Source organism: Bos taurus, chromosome 1 (genome assembly GCF_002263795.3).
Source record: "Bos taurus isolate L1 Dominette 01449 registration number 42190680 breed Hereford chromosome 1, ARS-UCD2.0, whole genome shotgun sequence".
Taxonomy (NCBI): Eukaryota; Metazoa; Chordata; class Mammalia; order Artiodactyla; family Bovidae; genus Bos; species Bos taurus.
The window spans coordinates 24,255,254-24,270,442 of NC_037328.1; the positions used below are offsets into that span (position 1 = coordinate 24,255,254).

The following is a 15,189-nucleotide window of genomic DNA, read 5'->3' on the forward strand; positions in this document are numbered from 1 at the left end:
GCATTGAAACATGTAAAATATCATGTATGAAACGAGATGCCAGTCCAGGTTCAATGCATGATACTGGATGCTTGGGGCTAGTGCACTGGGACGACCTAGAGGGATGGTATGGGGAGGGAGGAGGGAGGAGGGTTCAGGATGGGGAACACATGTATACCTGTGGCGGATTCATTTTGATATTTGGCAAAACTAATACCATTATGTAAAGTTTAAAAATAAAATAAAATTTAAAAAAATTAAAAAAAAAGAAATGTTACAAAAAACATATAGGACTTGCTGGCTGATTCCATTTTCAAGATCAAAAAGAGAGTTGTGGCATACAACAAGATCCTTTCAGAAGAAATGGAAATGACTGTCAACAAGTGATATGATGTTTGTCCTGACACACATCTTATTGATCTGATGTAATCTTTTCTTTCTATCTTATAATGATATATTTTAGTCTCTGTAAAACATATTGCCACTTTGTGTCTGCAAGGCAACTTAAAAACTTTTCCTGAATAACTATTTTACTCTCTTAAAATCATAAAGAAAGTGCAGCAGTGGATTTAAACCAAAAAACACAAGAAATTTGAGTTTAACTTATTCAAGAAACAGGAAATAGGTTTGGAATTGAGACAGGGGAATCTAATAATTATTAAGTGGGGGGGGGGAGGGGATGAAGCTTACAAGAATAGAACATATTAGGAAATCTACTGTTTAATAGAAAGGGTTATTTTCAAATTTCCCAGTTTGTAAAGTAAATCCACAAAATTAAAGCTTAGTGAAGTTTGTCAGCAGTTCCTGTAACTACAAATGTTCTTTAGTTAAAAATTGCAGTTCTCCTGCATCCTCAAAATATGTGCTATTACTGTTTCCAAATTTGAAATAATTTTTTGTTGTTTTGTTTTTTTAATTGCCCAAAGTCATGTGTCTATGGCCATACCACCCTGAATGCACCCAACCGTGTCTGACCTAGGAAGTTAAGCAGGTTTGGGCCTGGTTAGTACTTGGATGGGAGACTGTCTGGAAATATCAGGTGCTTTGGGCTTCCCGGGTGGCACTAGTGGTAAACAATCCGCCTGCCAATGCAGGAGACATAAGAGAAGTGGATTTGATCCCTAGGCTGGGAAGATCCCTTGGAGGAGGAAATGGCAACCCACTCCAGTATTCTTGCCTAGAGAATCCCAGGGACAGACAGAGGAGCCTGAAACGGGCTACAGTCCATAGGGTCACACAGAGTTGGATGCGACCGAAGCGACAGCATGCGTGCAAAGTCATTTATGAATTGTTTAAATAGGAAATACTTGACCAACAATGTATACAATGTACATATGAAAATGTCCTGTAAGTCTTCAAAAAAAGGTAAAAGAAAAAAAAAGAACCTAAAAACTCTAATTAATCTAAAAAGACCTCAAGCACAGGTAAAATTCACCATGAAATGTCAAGATTATAAAGCCAAAAACCAATTCTGTGAATATATTAGGTAAGATACTAAACATTAGACATAAGACAAATTTCTTACACTGATTGAGTCATGAGCTTTGTGAGCAAATTACTTCTCTGCATTTGCCTTTCTGTGTTGAGAAATACCTGTTAGATGATGCCCAAATTTCTTAAATTATTAGAGAGATCCTGACTTATTGAAAAAGACCCTGACGCTGATTGAGGGCAGGAGGAGAAGAGGGCGACAAAGGATGAGATGATTGTATAGTATCATGGAAATGAGTTTGAGCAAACTCCTGGAGAAAGTGAAGGAGAGGGAATCCTGGAGTACTGCAGTCCATGGGGTGACAAAGGGTCAGACAGTTTAGCGATTAAACAACAGCATAATATAAAAGCTCCTATCCCGAAATCACAACTGAAAGTTTTTAGTTCTAGTAATACAATAAAGCTTATCTTCAGAAATAAGAAGCAAAAGATAAGAAAATTATATTTATTTCTTTTCTGAAGTAATGATCTCTTTCTCATAATTTGCTTGAAATAACAAAAAAATCACAGGGCAACATAATTGTCCAAGAATATCTAGAAAGGATCATAAGTTGTTTAGAAAGCTAAAATTCCATTTGGTAGATAAAATAATTTATAAACCTGTCCAGTGTATCCATACACAATAATCAGCAGCCAATTAATTTCCTAGATGTTCTTATAATTCTCAATCAATAACAACTGATTGCTTTATTTTCCAATCAATGATTCTCCTATTAATGACCCAAATGCAACGTCAAAAAGAAGTGAAAATTATCACATCAGAAACAACCCCATAATCATTTCATAAGAAGATAATTTATAGATAAAGCTTCATTTTGATGAACTGAAGCTAATTAGGCAGTATATATTCAACCTTAGGCAATGAAGCCTTTTAAACAAAGATTTTTTTTTTTAATTGGGAAGAGGGAATTATTATGATGAATTGCTACTTTCACTCTTTACTCTCAGATTTCTCATTTGAAACAGAGAAATACAATGATATAATCCAGAGCCCAGAAAGCTGAGATTACATTCTTTGTACAGAGGGAGTTTAAAAAAATAGGTCCTACATGTCCAAAGGGCACACAGATAACTTCTGAGTAACTCAAACATAAACAGGAAAGAAATCTGATAGAAAATCTTGGTGGTAGTCCAAAGCAGTTCTAATTACTGCCACTTTTTGTGAAAAATTTGAATTAATAGGATGAGAGGACAAAAGAAAAGGCAAAGCATGATCAACCTTCCAACTTTATAATCTGAAACCTTGACCCTCTTTCAGAGTGGGCCTCTCCCCATGAAACTGCCTGAGTTGATGGATGAATGAGTATTTCATGTGGTGGGAGAGGCCTTAAAGAGACATTGCTCTGGTTGTTTTACCTGTGTGAAACATCATCATTATGGAGGGAGTCAGGCTCTCCCCCTCATGAAAGTACCAAGACATTCTAAGGGCATATGTTTATTTGAGTAACAAGTTACTTGGGTCTGTTATTTAGTGTCAATTAGGGTCATGTTTCTGCCTGCATTGTGTGTGTCTATTTTATGTATGAATACTTCTTTAATCATTATTTCTATGTATTATCAGTACTCCAATAAACTCAAGGTATCTGTGATTGAATACAATATAGTCATTTTTTATTACAAAGATAGAATCTTTGATAAGATTTTTTTTGGACAGATTAAATCTGGTGAATAAATAAATCAATACACCATGTATCTTTAACAGATTGATTTTATTCTGCCCAGAAATACTGTGATAGTTACATCAATTCAGCCACTTATTTCTTGGGCCACTGCTGGACTGTTCTAAACTTTCCCACTGATGAACAGTGCTCTGAAGATTAGTAAATATGTAACGGGTTGAAATCCAATAGGGTTTCTGATGTAATTTTGTGAATGAACATAATGGTTTGGAAGGGAAAACTTTTACCAAAGCATTTTGTGCTGGGAGTATGTGTATTCATGGGAACTTCTTAAATTTGTATATTCATGGGAATTGCTAAAATGTATCCTCAGTTGCATGGAGTATGACACATAGGTTAACACCTCACCGCCAATTCCAAGATTATCAGTATTAAATAATCCACCTGCAATGTGGGAGACCTGGGTTCAATCCCTGGCTTGGGAAGATCCTCTGGAGAAGGGAAAGACTACCCTCTCCAGTATTCTGGCCTGGAGAATTCCATAGACTGTATAGTCCATGGGGTTGCAAAGAGTCAGACACGACTGAGTGACTTTCACGTCTCGTCACATCTTCAGGAATTTACCACCAAGAGTAAAATCCTTCCACGTTGACTAACTTTTTAGAAATAAAATGCAAGGATAGAACATAAACTCGGAAATTTCCTACTCAAATATGCATAAGAGAAAGTAGCAGAGGAAAAGGAAAACTTAGTCTCTGTTAGTATATTAGCATTCAGTAGCCTGGCATCCTGCAGTCCATGGGGTCGCAAAGAGTTGAACATGACTGAGCAACTGAACTGAACTGAACACATTATCTTATTTGTCTTAACATCATGAAAAACTGTGACCTATTCTATGACAACATCATGAGTGCTCACTTTTCTGAAGAACTACAAGGAGAATAATTCTTAGTTCTTGGTACCAAGAAAATCTGCATCACTTAGAGTATATTTTTTTACTAAACCTTAGGTCAATCTTGTATCTTTCTCTTTTAGAGTTGGTTGGATGAGGCTGAGGGGGATGTTGAAACAAATTTATACAAATGTACAGGACTTTTGGGTATACATCTCAATATGATGCTGTTATACTGACTATATCAAGATCAAGAAGAAAAAGATAATGTTGCATTCTTATTAAAGTCAGTTTTCTCAGTTTGATTATAGAGCAAGCAGATAGGTGCACATGTTGGAAGAAGAGAAAGCAGAGTAAGGATTTCAACAGATGACAAATCAGAGGAGTTGTCTTAAGAGGGAGGCAGGAGCAGTGTCACATTCTCAATGAAGAAAGGGCTTTCTTGGGTCCAGTGGGGTTGACTACTGCCAAACTTGGGTGTGCATGCTAAGTTGCTTCAGTCATGCCTGATTCTTTGTGACCCCATGGACTATAGTAGCCTGCCAGTTTCCTCTGTCCATGGGATTCTCCAGGCAAGAACACTGGAGTGGTAGCCATTTCTTCCTCTAGGAGATCTTCCCAACCCAGGGATCAAATCTACGTCTCCTGCATTGCAGGTGGATTCTTTACTGCTAGGCCACTGGGAAAGCCCCAATCTTGAGGTAACTATAAATAGGGACAGAATCCTAGTTTCTCTAAAATTCAATATAATTTTTCAGACAATATTTCCCTCGCCTCTTTTAACATACCTATTTGAAATTCTCGTATGTAATTCTCTTATTCTTTCATAGTACTCATCATCGGTTTATAGCTTTATTCTTATCTATTTATTTTTGGTCTCACACACCAGGCTAAGGGTTCCAAGACAGCAGGGATATACCACTTTATCCCCAGGGCTTAGTCTTGTCTAGCAAATAATCTTAAATACATGTTTTAACTATGTGAATGGTGTGTTTTCTATGTACTGAGAAACCCATTAAGAAAACTTAAGGACAGAATATGAAATTATTCTAGTCTTGGTACTATTATGGGTAAGGGCTTACAGAATGAAGAGAATCACTTTACTGAGACAGTTCATAACTTCCTTGTCCTTTCCTACTTAAAGTTAGACTATTGTCTTAGTCCATTTGGGCTGCTATAGTAAAAATGCCATAGATTGAATAGCTTAAAAAACAAGCATGTATTTCTCACTGTTATGGAGGTTGGATGTCCAAGATCAAAGCACCAGCCAATCTGTTGTCTTCCTACTTTGCATACAGTCATCTTCTCCACTGTATCCACAAATGGTGGGGAACACAGAGAGGAAGCAAACTCTATCATGTCTCTGTTATAAGGGCACTAATCTCTTTCATGAGAACTCCACCCTTATGACCTAATTACTTGCCCGTACCTCCTGATACCATCACAAAGAGGGTTAAGATTTCAGAATATGACTTTTAGGGGAATATAAACTTTCACTCCATAACAGGTTTAGAATAAGTTGTAGATTGTTACAGTTGCTGGTAGTTCTTTTGAATAAAGACAAGGCAGTTTTAATATGCCCATCTTTCACTTGACCCATTGATATGAATTACACAGATAAATGCAAAAAATTTAATGAGACATGCTCTTGAAGCAATCTTAACTGTGGTTAATGAAGCCTGAAAAAAGAAAATTAAATTGTTAGAAAGTGGAAATAAAGGACTTTATAGTCAGATGTATTTTTGTATAATAACTATTGTTTTGTGAACCTGATTATAACTTAAAAATACATGTGAAAGAGATTTTTATATGGACATGCATGCATGTTCAGTCGCATCTTACCCTGCAACCCCATGGACTATCACCCACCAGGCTCCTCTGTTGATGGGGTTTTCCAGGCAAGAATACTGGAGTGGATTGCCATATCCTACTCCAGGGGATCTTCCTGACCTAGGAATCGAAGCTGCATCTCCTGTGTCTCCTGCATTGGCAGGTGGATTCTTAACCCTGTGCCACCTGGGAAGCCCTTTTATACAGACATTTGAAATATGAAAGAACAAATAATCTAACACCATAGCATCTTTTTCTGAAGACAGTTCAACAAGAAAATGAGTAAACAATCCTAAGGAATTCTTTGAATTCACAGAGGACAGAGAGACCAAGAGGTCGTGCCTCTTACACTGTTAACTATGATCCACTACATACATTTTTTTTCAGTTAGTAGAGGTTTATAATAATGAAAGTTTTGATCTCTTTGAGGAACAGATAGATATTGGCTTAATTTTCTAGTTATTTGTTGGGTCACCCTCTCCTGAAGACAGCGTATTGACTAGGAAGGCAGATATGCTTTAACTTGACAAGGGACCTTTAATTTTAGTGTGTCTTTAAGGCACTCACTGGTAATGATCAACTAAGGGACACTGGGATCCATGGACAGAATGGCATCCTTACCCAGAGGGAAGAAAACTGCAGCTTCGCATTAGTGCTGTAACGTTTTTGCTTCATTTTTATGTTCTACGTAAGGTAATCAAGAGTCCCATTAAAGTACAGAATGAAGTCTGGTAGTCTGTTGCTTATTATGCACTCACATCATTGCTATTTGCTTTTTCAGTAATGGCGATTTCATTTCTATCAAGAATTATAGACTTTTCCAAGGAAATTCTTACCTTGAGAGGATTCAGAAATTGCAGTACCTTCAGGCAACACTTAACATGGATACAAAAGAAATGAGGTTCTTACTGACAAGAAAAATGATTGATAAGTATACGCTGAAGAAATCATGAAAATGTTAGTAAACCCAAGAAAACTATTCAGTGGAATCAGCTCTATGTAAATGAACACCAACATTTGCATATTTCCTTTTCCTTCTTCATACATTAAGAGGCCCCAGGTGGTGCTGAAACAAGAGTGCAGTTTGTTTTGGGATTCGGTAACAATTTGTATCTTTTGCTCATTCACCAGCTGTGTCAAATATGGTGCATGATAACTGGTGGGATCTTCTCATTGAAGAAAACATTTTCTTTTAAAATCTGGTTCTTCATAGTCATGTAAGTGGAAAATAACTTATTAGCTAGAAAACCATGATTTAGATCTTAAACCCAGAGTCTTACTCTAAGAAAAAATATAGTCCCTTATTGCTTTAGAAAACCTAACCAGGTACAAAGAGAGTGGTATTATCAGTGAAAACCAAAGCACTGGAAAAAAGGAGAGGAAAAAAAGGATCACAGAAAGAAGATATTACTATGTTATCTTTTCTAAATATTAAGATAAGCAGAAATTAAAACTTCTCAACTGTTCATTTTAAGAAAATTGGCCATACAAGACTGCAATTAAGGATGTTTACAAAATGTGTAGACTCCATTGAAAAATGAGAATGTGGAGACCCTTGTTCAAAAAACAGGGGGAAAAGTACAGTTAAAGGTACTAAGACATGAAGCTCTTTCTTTTAAAGTATTTTATTATTTATAAAACACAATGGAAGAACACATGAGTATTAACTTACAGATAGTAAAAAATAATATTTTGGTATCACAATTTTATAAAATACAATAACCATTAATTAATATGATAGCAATTCATCATAAGATATTCCTGGCTCATTTTCTATAAATTTATTTACTAATTTATCAAAATTTATATTTTTAACAATTTCATTTTTAATCAACATAATTACAAATGATGTCAGTTATGCTAGGCAGATGTTTGACAACAAACAATTTGGATATTTTTAAAGTTAGAAGTGTCATTATGATTACACAACTAAAGCTATTAAGAATATTTTATAGATGGATAATATTGAAACATATTTTTTATAAATTATTTCAAAGTTTTAGTTCATATGGAGCCATTGATTCTCAAGGAAAACTTTTCCTAAAAAGATTTATCTTTTTATACAAATCAATTTCATATTAACCTGAATTTAATTTTAAAAGTAAATTTATACAATAGCCTTTTTATGTTTTCTCTGAAATTTCCTTTTGCTTATCGGCAAAAAGCCAAAAATGACTTTATGATTTGTAAATAATTTAAAGCACTTGCTTATGCATTCTATCACTATATCTTTAACTACAAGGAAAAAATTTAATTGTCTTTATTCTTAATAACTGATTCACCAAAAACTGCATATTGTAATCCAGTTTGCACAGATCAACTATCTTTACATTTAATTTATATTTTTAGCCTATGGCTACTTACTCTGCAATGTTGCAGCAGCTTTAAAAAGTAGTACCTGAACTCTAAAAAGTTCCAATAACTCCATGATATGCCTTATTGCAATATGAAATATATGCATTTATTTTGCTATAATGTACTGACAAAGTTTACTGCCTGAGCAGTTATCTTTTCTAAATGTTAGTTCAGTTTAGTTCAGTCGCTCAGTCTTGTCCGACTCTTTGCAACCCCATGGACTGCAGCATGCCAGGCTTCTCTGTCCATCACCAACTCCCAACTCATGTCCATTGAGTCAGTGATGCCATCCAACCATCTCACCCTCTGTCATCCCCTTCTCCTCTCGCCTTCAGTCTTTCCCAGCATAAAGGACTTTTCCAATGAGTCAGCTCTTCGCATCAGGTGGCCCAAAGTATTGGAGATTCAGCTTCAGCATCAATACTTCCAATGAATAGTCAGGACTGATTTCCTTTAGGATTGACTGGTTTGATCTCTTTGCTGTCCAAGGGACTTTCAAAAGTCTTCTCCAACACCTCAGTTCAAAAGCATAAATTCTTCTGTGCTCAGCTTTCTTTATAGTCCAATTCTCACATCCATACATGACTACTGGAAAAACCATAGCCTTAACTAGACAGACCTTTGTCAGCAAAGTAATGTCTCTGGTTTTTAATATGGTGTCTAGGAATCATGAATTATTCCATGCGCTTCCCAGGTGGTGCCAGTGGTAAAGAATCCTCCTGCCGATTCAAAAGACGCAGGAGATGCAGGTTCGATTCCTGGATCAAGAAGATCCTCTGGAGTAGGAAATGGCAACCCACACCAGATTGCTGCAGGGATAATCCCTTGGACAGAGAAGCCCGGTGAGCTACAGTCCATGGGGATGCAGAGTTGCACATGACTGATGACTAAGCACACACACACATATGCAATTTTCATCCTTCTGTGACTGACCTACTTCACTTAGCATAATATCCTTATTTCATCCAGGTTGTTGCAAATGGAAGAATTTTCTTTTCAAGGCTATAATATCTATATCTGTACCACATTTTCTTTATGCACTCGTATGTTGATGGATATAAGGGTTATTTCCTAATCTTGGCTATAAAACATGGTACCTGTAGTTAACAATATGGTATTGTGTGTTTTAAAATATATTAAGAAGCTAGATCTCATATTGTGTCCTTACCACAAGACATAAACACCATACACACACACACACTCACCCAAAATCATAAGGAAATTTTGGAGATAATGGATATGTTTAATAGCTTGATTGTAATGATGGTATCACAGGTATATGGGTGTGAAAAACATTTCATGGTGTAAACATTAAATGTGTGTGATGTTTTGTATATCAGTTATACTTCAACAAAGTTTAAAAGGAAAGAAATAACATGTTTATTAGAAAATGACACTTGAAGGAACCAAAACTCACTTTGTCTAACTTATTCATAAACAGAATGAGGTCATCACTTTTGACATTCTCAAAAGAAGCTAGTTTAAAATAATATTACTAATAAATATGCTGTCATCATTTATAACAGATTTCATCTAGAAAGGAAATATAGGGTTAGCCTTTTTTATATTTTTGGCCCATATAAATAACTAGCTTCTCTTATGCACAGAGTTGGAGTTTAAAGTTCACCTTTCCTGTTCTCAGTTTAAAATTTTACTGTTTGGTTCTTTCTATAAACTTTAAGTAATCCTTAAATTCATAACATATAGTAAGTTACAAAATTGTCCATTTGGTTCTGTGGCTACTGCACTAAGCTAGTAATTTTGAAGTTTGAATCAGTGTCTGAAATGCTTAGTCTTTCAAAGCTGTATCTTGACTTACCCATATTACATATGAAAGAATTATGATCTTTAATACTAATGTGAATTCTGTTTGTAAAGTTTGCATATTGCTATGTTCAAAATCAGTATCAATTAACTGAAACTACTAGATTCATTGCAAAGAAGGCGTGAAGTGATACAAAATATATTTCCAAAGCAGTACTCAAGTTAAGCTTTGATTATAAAAGTTAGACAAATTTAAATAGAATAAGTTTTAAATAAAAATGCAGTACATAAAATGAAAGCTTAAACACAGCAATGGTTTTAATAAAAGCTCATTTAAAACTGTGATTCTTGGCAAGCATAACCATTACTATGTTAAACTATAAAATCTATATATTCACAGGGCAAACAGTATTCTCTTTGTTAAGCCAGAGAATTAAAAAAAAAAAAAAATTCAAGCTACACTAATAAATTTTTAGTGAGTCCTTTCAAGTATCTTGCCAAAACATTAGACAGGTTTAGGGGGATGCTTGGCTGAAAATTGATCCATAATAAATTGATTGATGTCATCACTTGACTATATGTCTTCTATGGTCTATGATTTAGGTTGTAGTACAGTTGGATATGTATTTGACCCATCAAGAATTTCTCCTGTGAATTGTTTAATTATAAACAGTAAATGGAGAAAAAATAAATGAGAAATATCCATTGTACCCAAGTTTTGCTATGTACAACTGCAAATATTCATAATGATAATTTTAAAAGCATTGAATACTTTTTATATGCCAAGAACTATTCTTGGCACTTGAGATACTTCAGTGAACAATAACAACTCAATCACAAGACTCTCATGTTGCTTCTGTGGTTCGGAAAGAAGTTAGAATCACGTCTGACTTTCTGGAACTATATAAGCTGGGGTAAATATCCAAAGTTTTGGTCTTAAAATGTGTTGAGATGTTGAATATGTATACACTACTGCTACTGCTAAATCACGTCAGTCGTGTCCGACTCTGTGTGACCCCATAGACAGCGGCCCACCAGGCTCCCGTCCCTGGGATTCTCCAGGCAAGCATACTGGAGTGGGTTGCCATTTCCTTCTCCAACCCACTCCAGTGTTCTTGCCTGGAGAATCCCAGGGACGGGGGAGCCTGGTGGGCTGCCGTCTGTGGGGTCACACAGGGTCGGACACGACTGAAGTGACTTAGCAGCATATCTATTCATAGAAAAGTATTTTGGACTTTAATTCTGCTTTGTAGGAAACCATGCTATTTTATGAGTCTTCTAGTGTATACATGTATAAAAATAGCATGGTTTCCTACAAAGCAGAATTAAAGTCCAAAATACTTTTCTATGAATAGATATGCTGCTAAGTCACTTCAGTCGTGTCCGACCCTGTGTGACCCCACAGACGGCAGCCCACCAGGCTCCCCCGTCCCTGGGATTCTCCAGTCAAGAACACTGGAGTGGGTTGCCATTTCCTTCTCCCATGCATGAAAGTGAAAAGTGAAAGTGAAGTCGTTCAGTCATGTCTGACCCTCAGTGACCCCATGGACTGCAGCCTTCCAGGCTCCTCCGTCCATGGGATTTTCCAGGCAAGAGTACTGGAGTGGGGTGCCGTTTCCTTCTCCAAATGAATAGATATAAACACATGTAAAATGGAATCAGAAAAAAAAATATTTACTACAAAACTAAAATGTGCAAGGTACTATGGTGGAAATTGGGAAGTATAAAGTAGAACAAGACATAGTCCTGCACTTAGTTCAAAATCCACTCTTCTAACTCAAAGCTTTAATAACACAAAGAGGAAATACTAATCATAGCTTTAAGGCAACATCTTGGCAAAAGTAGTAAAACTGAGACCCAGTCCAAAGCATTCAACAGAAAGAAACTCCCACCTTTGTTCGTGAAGCATGAGACGAGTGAGAAGGACGCATGATTTTGAGAAGGGAATTGTCATATTTCAGGAAGGAAAATAGTGGGTCAGGAAGACCTCCCACCTCCCTTGGAATGAGAAATGAAGACCTATTTTATCCACCCCTGCCTATTGGGAACAGGAGGTTCTATTTGTCTCAATATCACACTGAGCTTGAGGGGCAGAAGTTGGGGTTCATTTCTCATTACTTTTTCCACGCCCCTGTTCTCAATGGACAGGCTTTCGAGCCAGGAGCCTTCCAGAGCCCCAGGACTCATTGTAAAGGCCTCCCTGCTCTACACAGGGCTTTTGTACAATGCTCGACATTGAGATACTACTGTTTCATCTAGTCACTGAGACTAGGCTTTCCAACTTTCCTGACAGTGCAAAAGTAATATGTTCTCAATCTTCTCATGATCAGGAATACCTTTTTATCCCCTATAAACATAACTCAATAAAATAAAGCTTTGTTTACTGAAGAATGCAGTAACAGTGGAAATGTTTACATTTATTTCTTTTTCTGGCTGTTGCACACTTGCTTCTGACATAAAGGTCAGAGTATACAGGCTCCATTCTTGCTGGTGCCCCCAGAATTTCTATCTTCATCCAGGTATAAAGAGGCTTCTATGACAGAAAAGACAAAGCTGAACTCCCTCAGAGCTAGCAAAACTATGAATAATTGCTGGAGGCCCAGAGGGAATGGCTCCCTGCCATTTAGCTTCTGAACACCATTATTGTCCTTTCTAAAAATAGATGATAATGTTCCCTCCTAATGATCTACTTTGGAAAGTCAATCTCTATGTTTTAAACTTTGCTATGGTTTGCTTTAGAAAGGTATCAGTTCAGTTCAGTTCAGTCGTTCAGTCGCATCTGACTTTTTGCGACCCTATGAATCGCAGCACGCCAGGCCTCCCTGTCCATCACCAACTCCCAGAGTCCACTCAGACTCACGTCCATTGATCAGTGATGCCATCCAGCCATCTCATCCTCTGTCGTCCCCTTCTCCTCCTGCCCCCAATCCCTCCCAGCATCAGGGTCTTTTCCAATGAGTCAACTCTCCGCATGAGGTGGCCAAAGTACTGGAGTTTCAACCTCAGCATCAGTCCTTCCAAAGAACACCCAGGGCTGGTCTCCTCTAGGGTGGTATACATGCATGTAAACAGACACATAGAATAACTACATAGAATAACATAGAAGAAATACAGTATATCCAAACGGCATATGGGCACAGTGTGAATATTACATATATATATTATCATAAGTAATAATACATAGACCTTATTTCATCGAATAGGATCCATCCAAACTCAGCGACCTGGAGGAAATGATCATACTGAGAAGAGGTAAATGCTGATAGCTCTAGCCCCTTTTTTGGCTTTCCGTCAGAGTTCTTCTGGCTTATTTGATGAGCTGACTGGCCAGAAATGAGTGAAAAGAGCAAGTAACTAGTGGAAATCTTTCTGTTCTGCAAAGTCTCATTGGTATATCAGAAAGATTAATTGCAGAAGCATTGTGTCCTGTCTACGACTGTGCCAACAGCCTGAGACTAAGCAGTTGTGCTTCTAAATCACACTGAAGGGACTTCTGGCAGCCTGACCCTTCCTCCTATGCTTCTTCAAGTTCAAGTGTAAAAGATGAGTAAAGAAACACAACCAAAAAAAAAAACAAACAAAACAAAAAAAAAAAAAATGTGAACAGGAGTTTGTATGACCTTCTTAACGCACTGTTCAGGAACCAAAAATGAGATAATTAGAATATTACAGGTCATGATTGTATTTGGCTTTGGAAAGCCATTTATTACTGTCACTTAGATTCAATCTTCTTTTTCTACGTCTAATGGATAAAACATGTAAGAATTTGAACAAAGGTATATAGACGTTCAAGTTATAATTTCACCTAAACAAGATTTTATCATATAGACTGTAATTGACATATCTATTTGTCCCTTAACATTCTATTACGTATTATAGTTGTTTCAGTTCAGTTCAGTTGCTCAGGCATGTCTGACTCTTTTGCTACCCCATGGACTGCAGCTCGCCAGGCTTCCCTGTCCATCACCAACTCCCAAAGCTTGCTCAAACTCATGTCCATTGAGTCGGTGATGCCATCCAACCATCTTATCCTCTGTCGTACCCTTCCCCTCCCGCCTTCAATCTTTCCCAGCATCTTTCCCAGGGTCTTTTCCAATGAGTCAGTTTTTCACATCAGGTGGCCAAAGTATTGGAGTTTCAGCTTGTATGTATTGTAGTTTTCTATGTACCTATATTTTCATTTTTGCAAACTAAAACTACCTAATACAGAATCCACATGTAATTAATTAAAGTATTTTCTCAGTGCATATGGACCTACCCTTTGTACAAACTCAGTGAATCATTGGGGCATCACTGTACTTATATTCAAGGACGTTGGATTTAAAGTGCCATAAATGGAGATCCCAATTCTGCTTCCTGACAGTTGTGTCTCCTCTGATACTTACTCTCTCATTTCTTCACCTGCAAAATGAATAACATATTCATTTCTGTATACTCGGTTGTGTCCAACTCTTTGTTACCCCATAGTCTGTAGCCTGCCAAGCTCTTCTGTCCTTGGAATTTTCCAGGCAAGAATACTAGAGAAGGTTGCCATTTCTTCCTCCAAAGGGTCTTCCTGACCCAGGGATTGAACCCGCATCTCCTGCATCTGATTCTTTACCACTGTACCATCTGGGAAGCTCGGGAATAAATCATACCTAGAAGCACTGGATGGCATTGTCTACTCAATGGACATGAGTTTGAACAAACTGTGGGAGATACTGAAGGACAAGGAACCCTGGCATGTGTCCATGGGGTTGCAAAGAGTCAGACACGACTTAGCGACTGATAAGAACATGAAGCATTAAATTAATGAAATGAGCGTACACATGTGAAATGAAAAATGTAGTGACTCACACTTTTAAAAAAAAGTCTGGTTCACTTCTCCTTTTCCAAACTTCAGTAAACACTTGGTGGATAAATATAAAAATGACTATGAAGGCCTTAGTGAAGTGAAGTCAGTCAGTCGTGTCTGACTCTTTGCAACCCCATGGACTGTAGCCTACCAGGCTCCTCTGTCCATGGGATTTTCCAGGCAATAGTCCTGGAATGGATTGCCATTTCCTTCTCCAGGGGATCTTCCCAACCCAGGGATCAAACCCGGGTCCATTGTAGACAGACACGTTACCATCTCAGCCACCAGGGAAGTCATGAAGGCCTTACAGGTTCTGATTTGCCCTTGGATTACTTTATATATATATATATATATATATGCCTAAAAAGAGCCTATTATGGATGTTGTAGCTTTGGAAAGGATTTCTGCAAATTTTACATTTGACT

General features: G+C 37.2%; 1 pseudogene; it reads left to right on the forward strand.

Annotated features, from left to right (window-relative positions):
- The first annotated feature begins 911 nt into the window (after positions 1-911).
- LOC112448273 (uncharacterized) lies at positions 912-1,030 on the forward strand (annotated as a pseudogene).
- Positions 1,031-15,189: the final 14,159 nt, after the last annotated feature.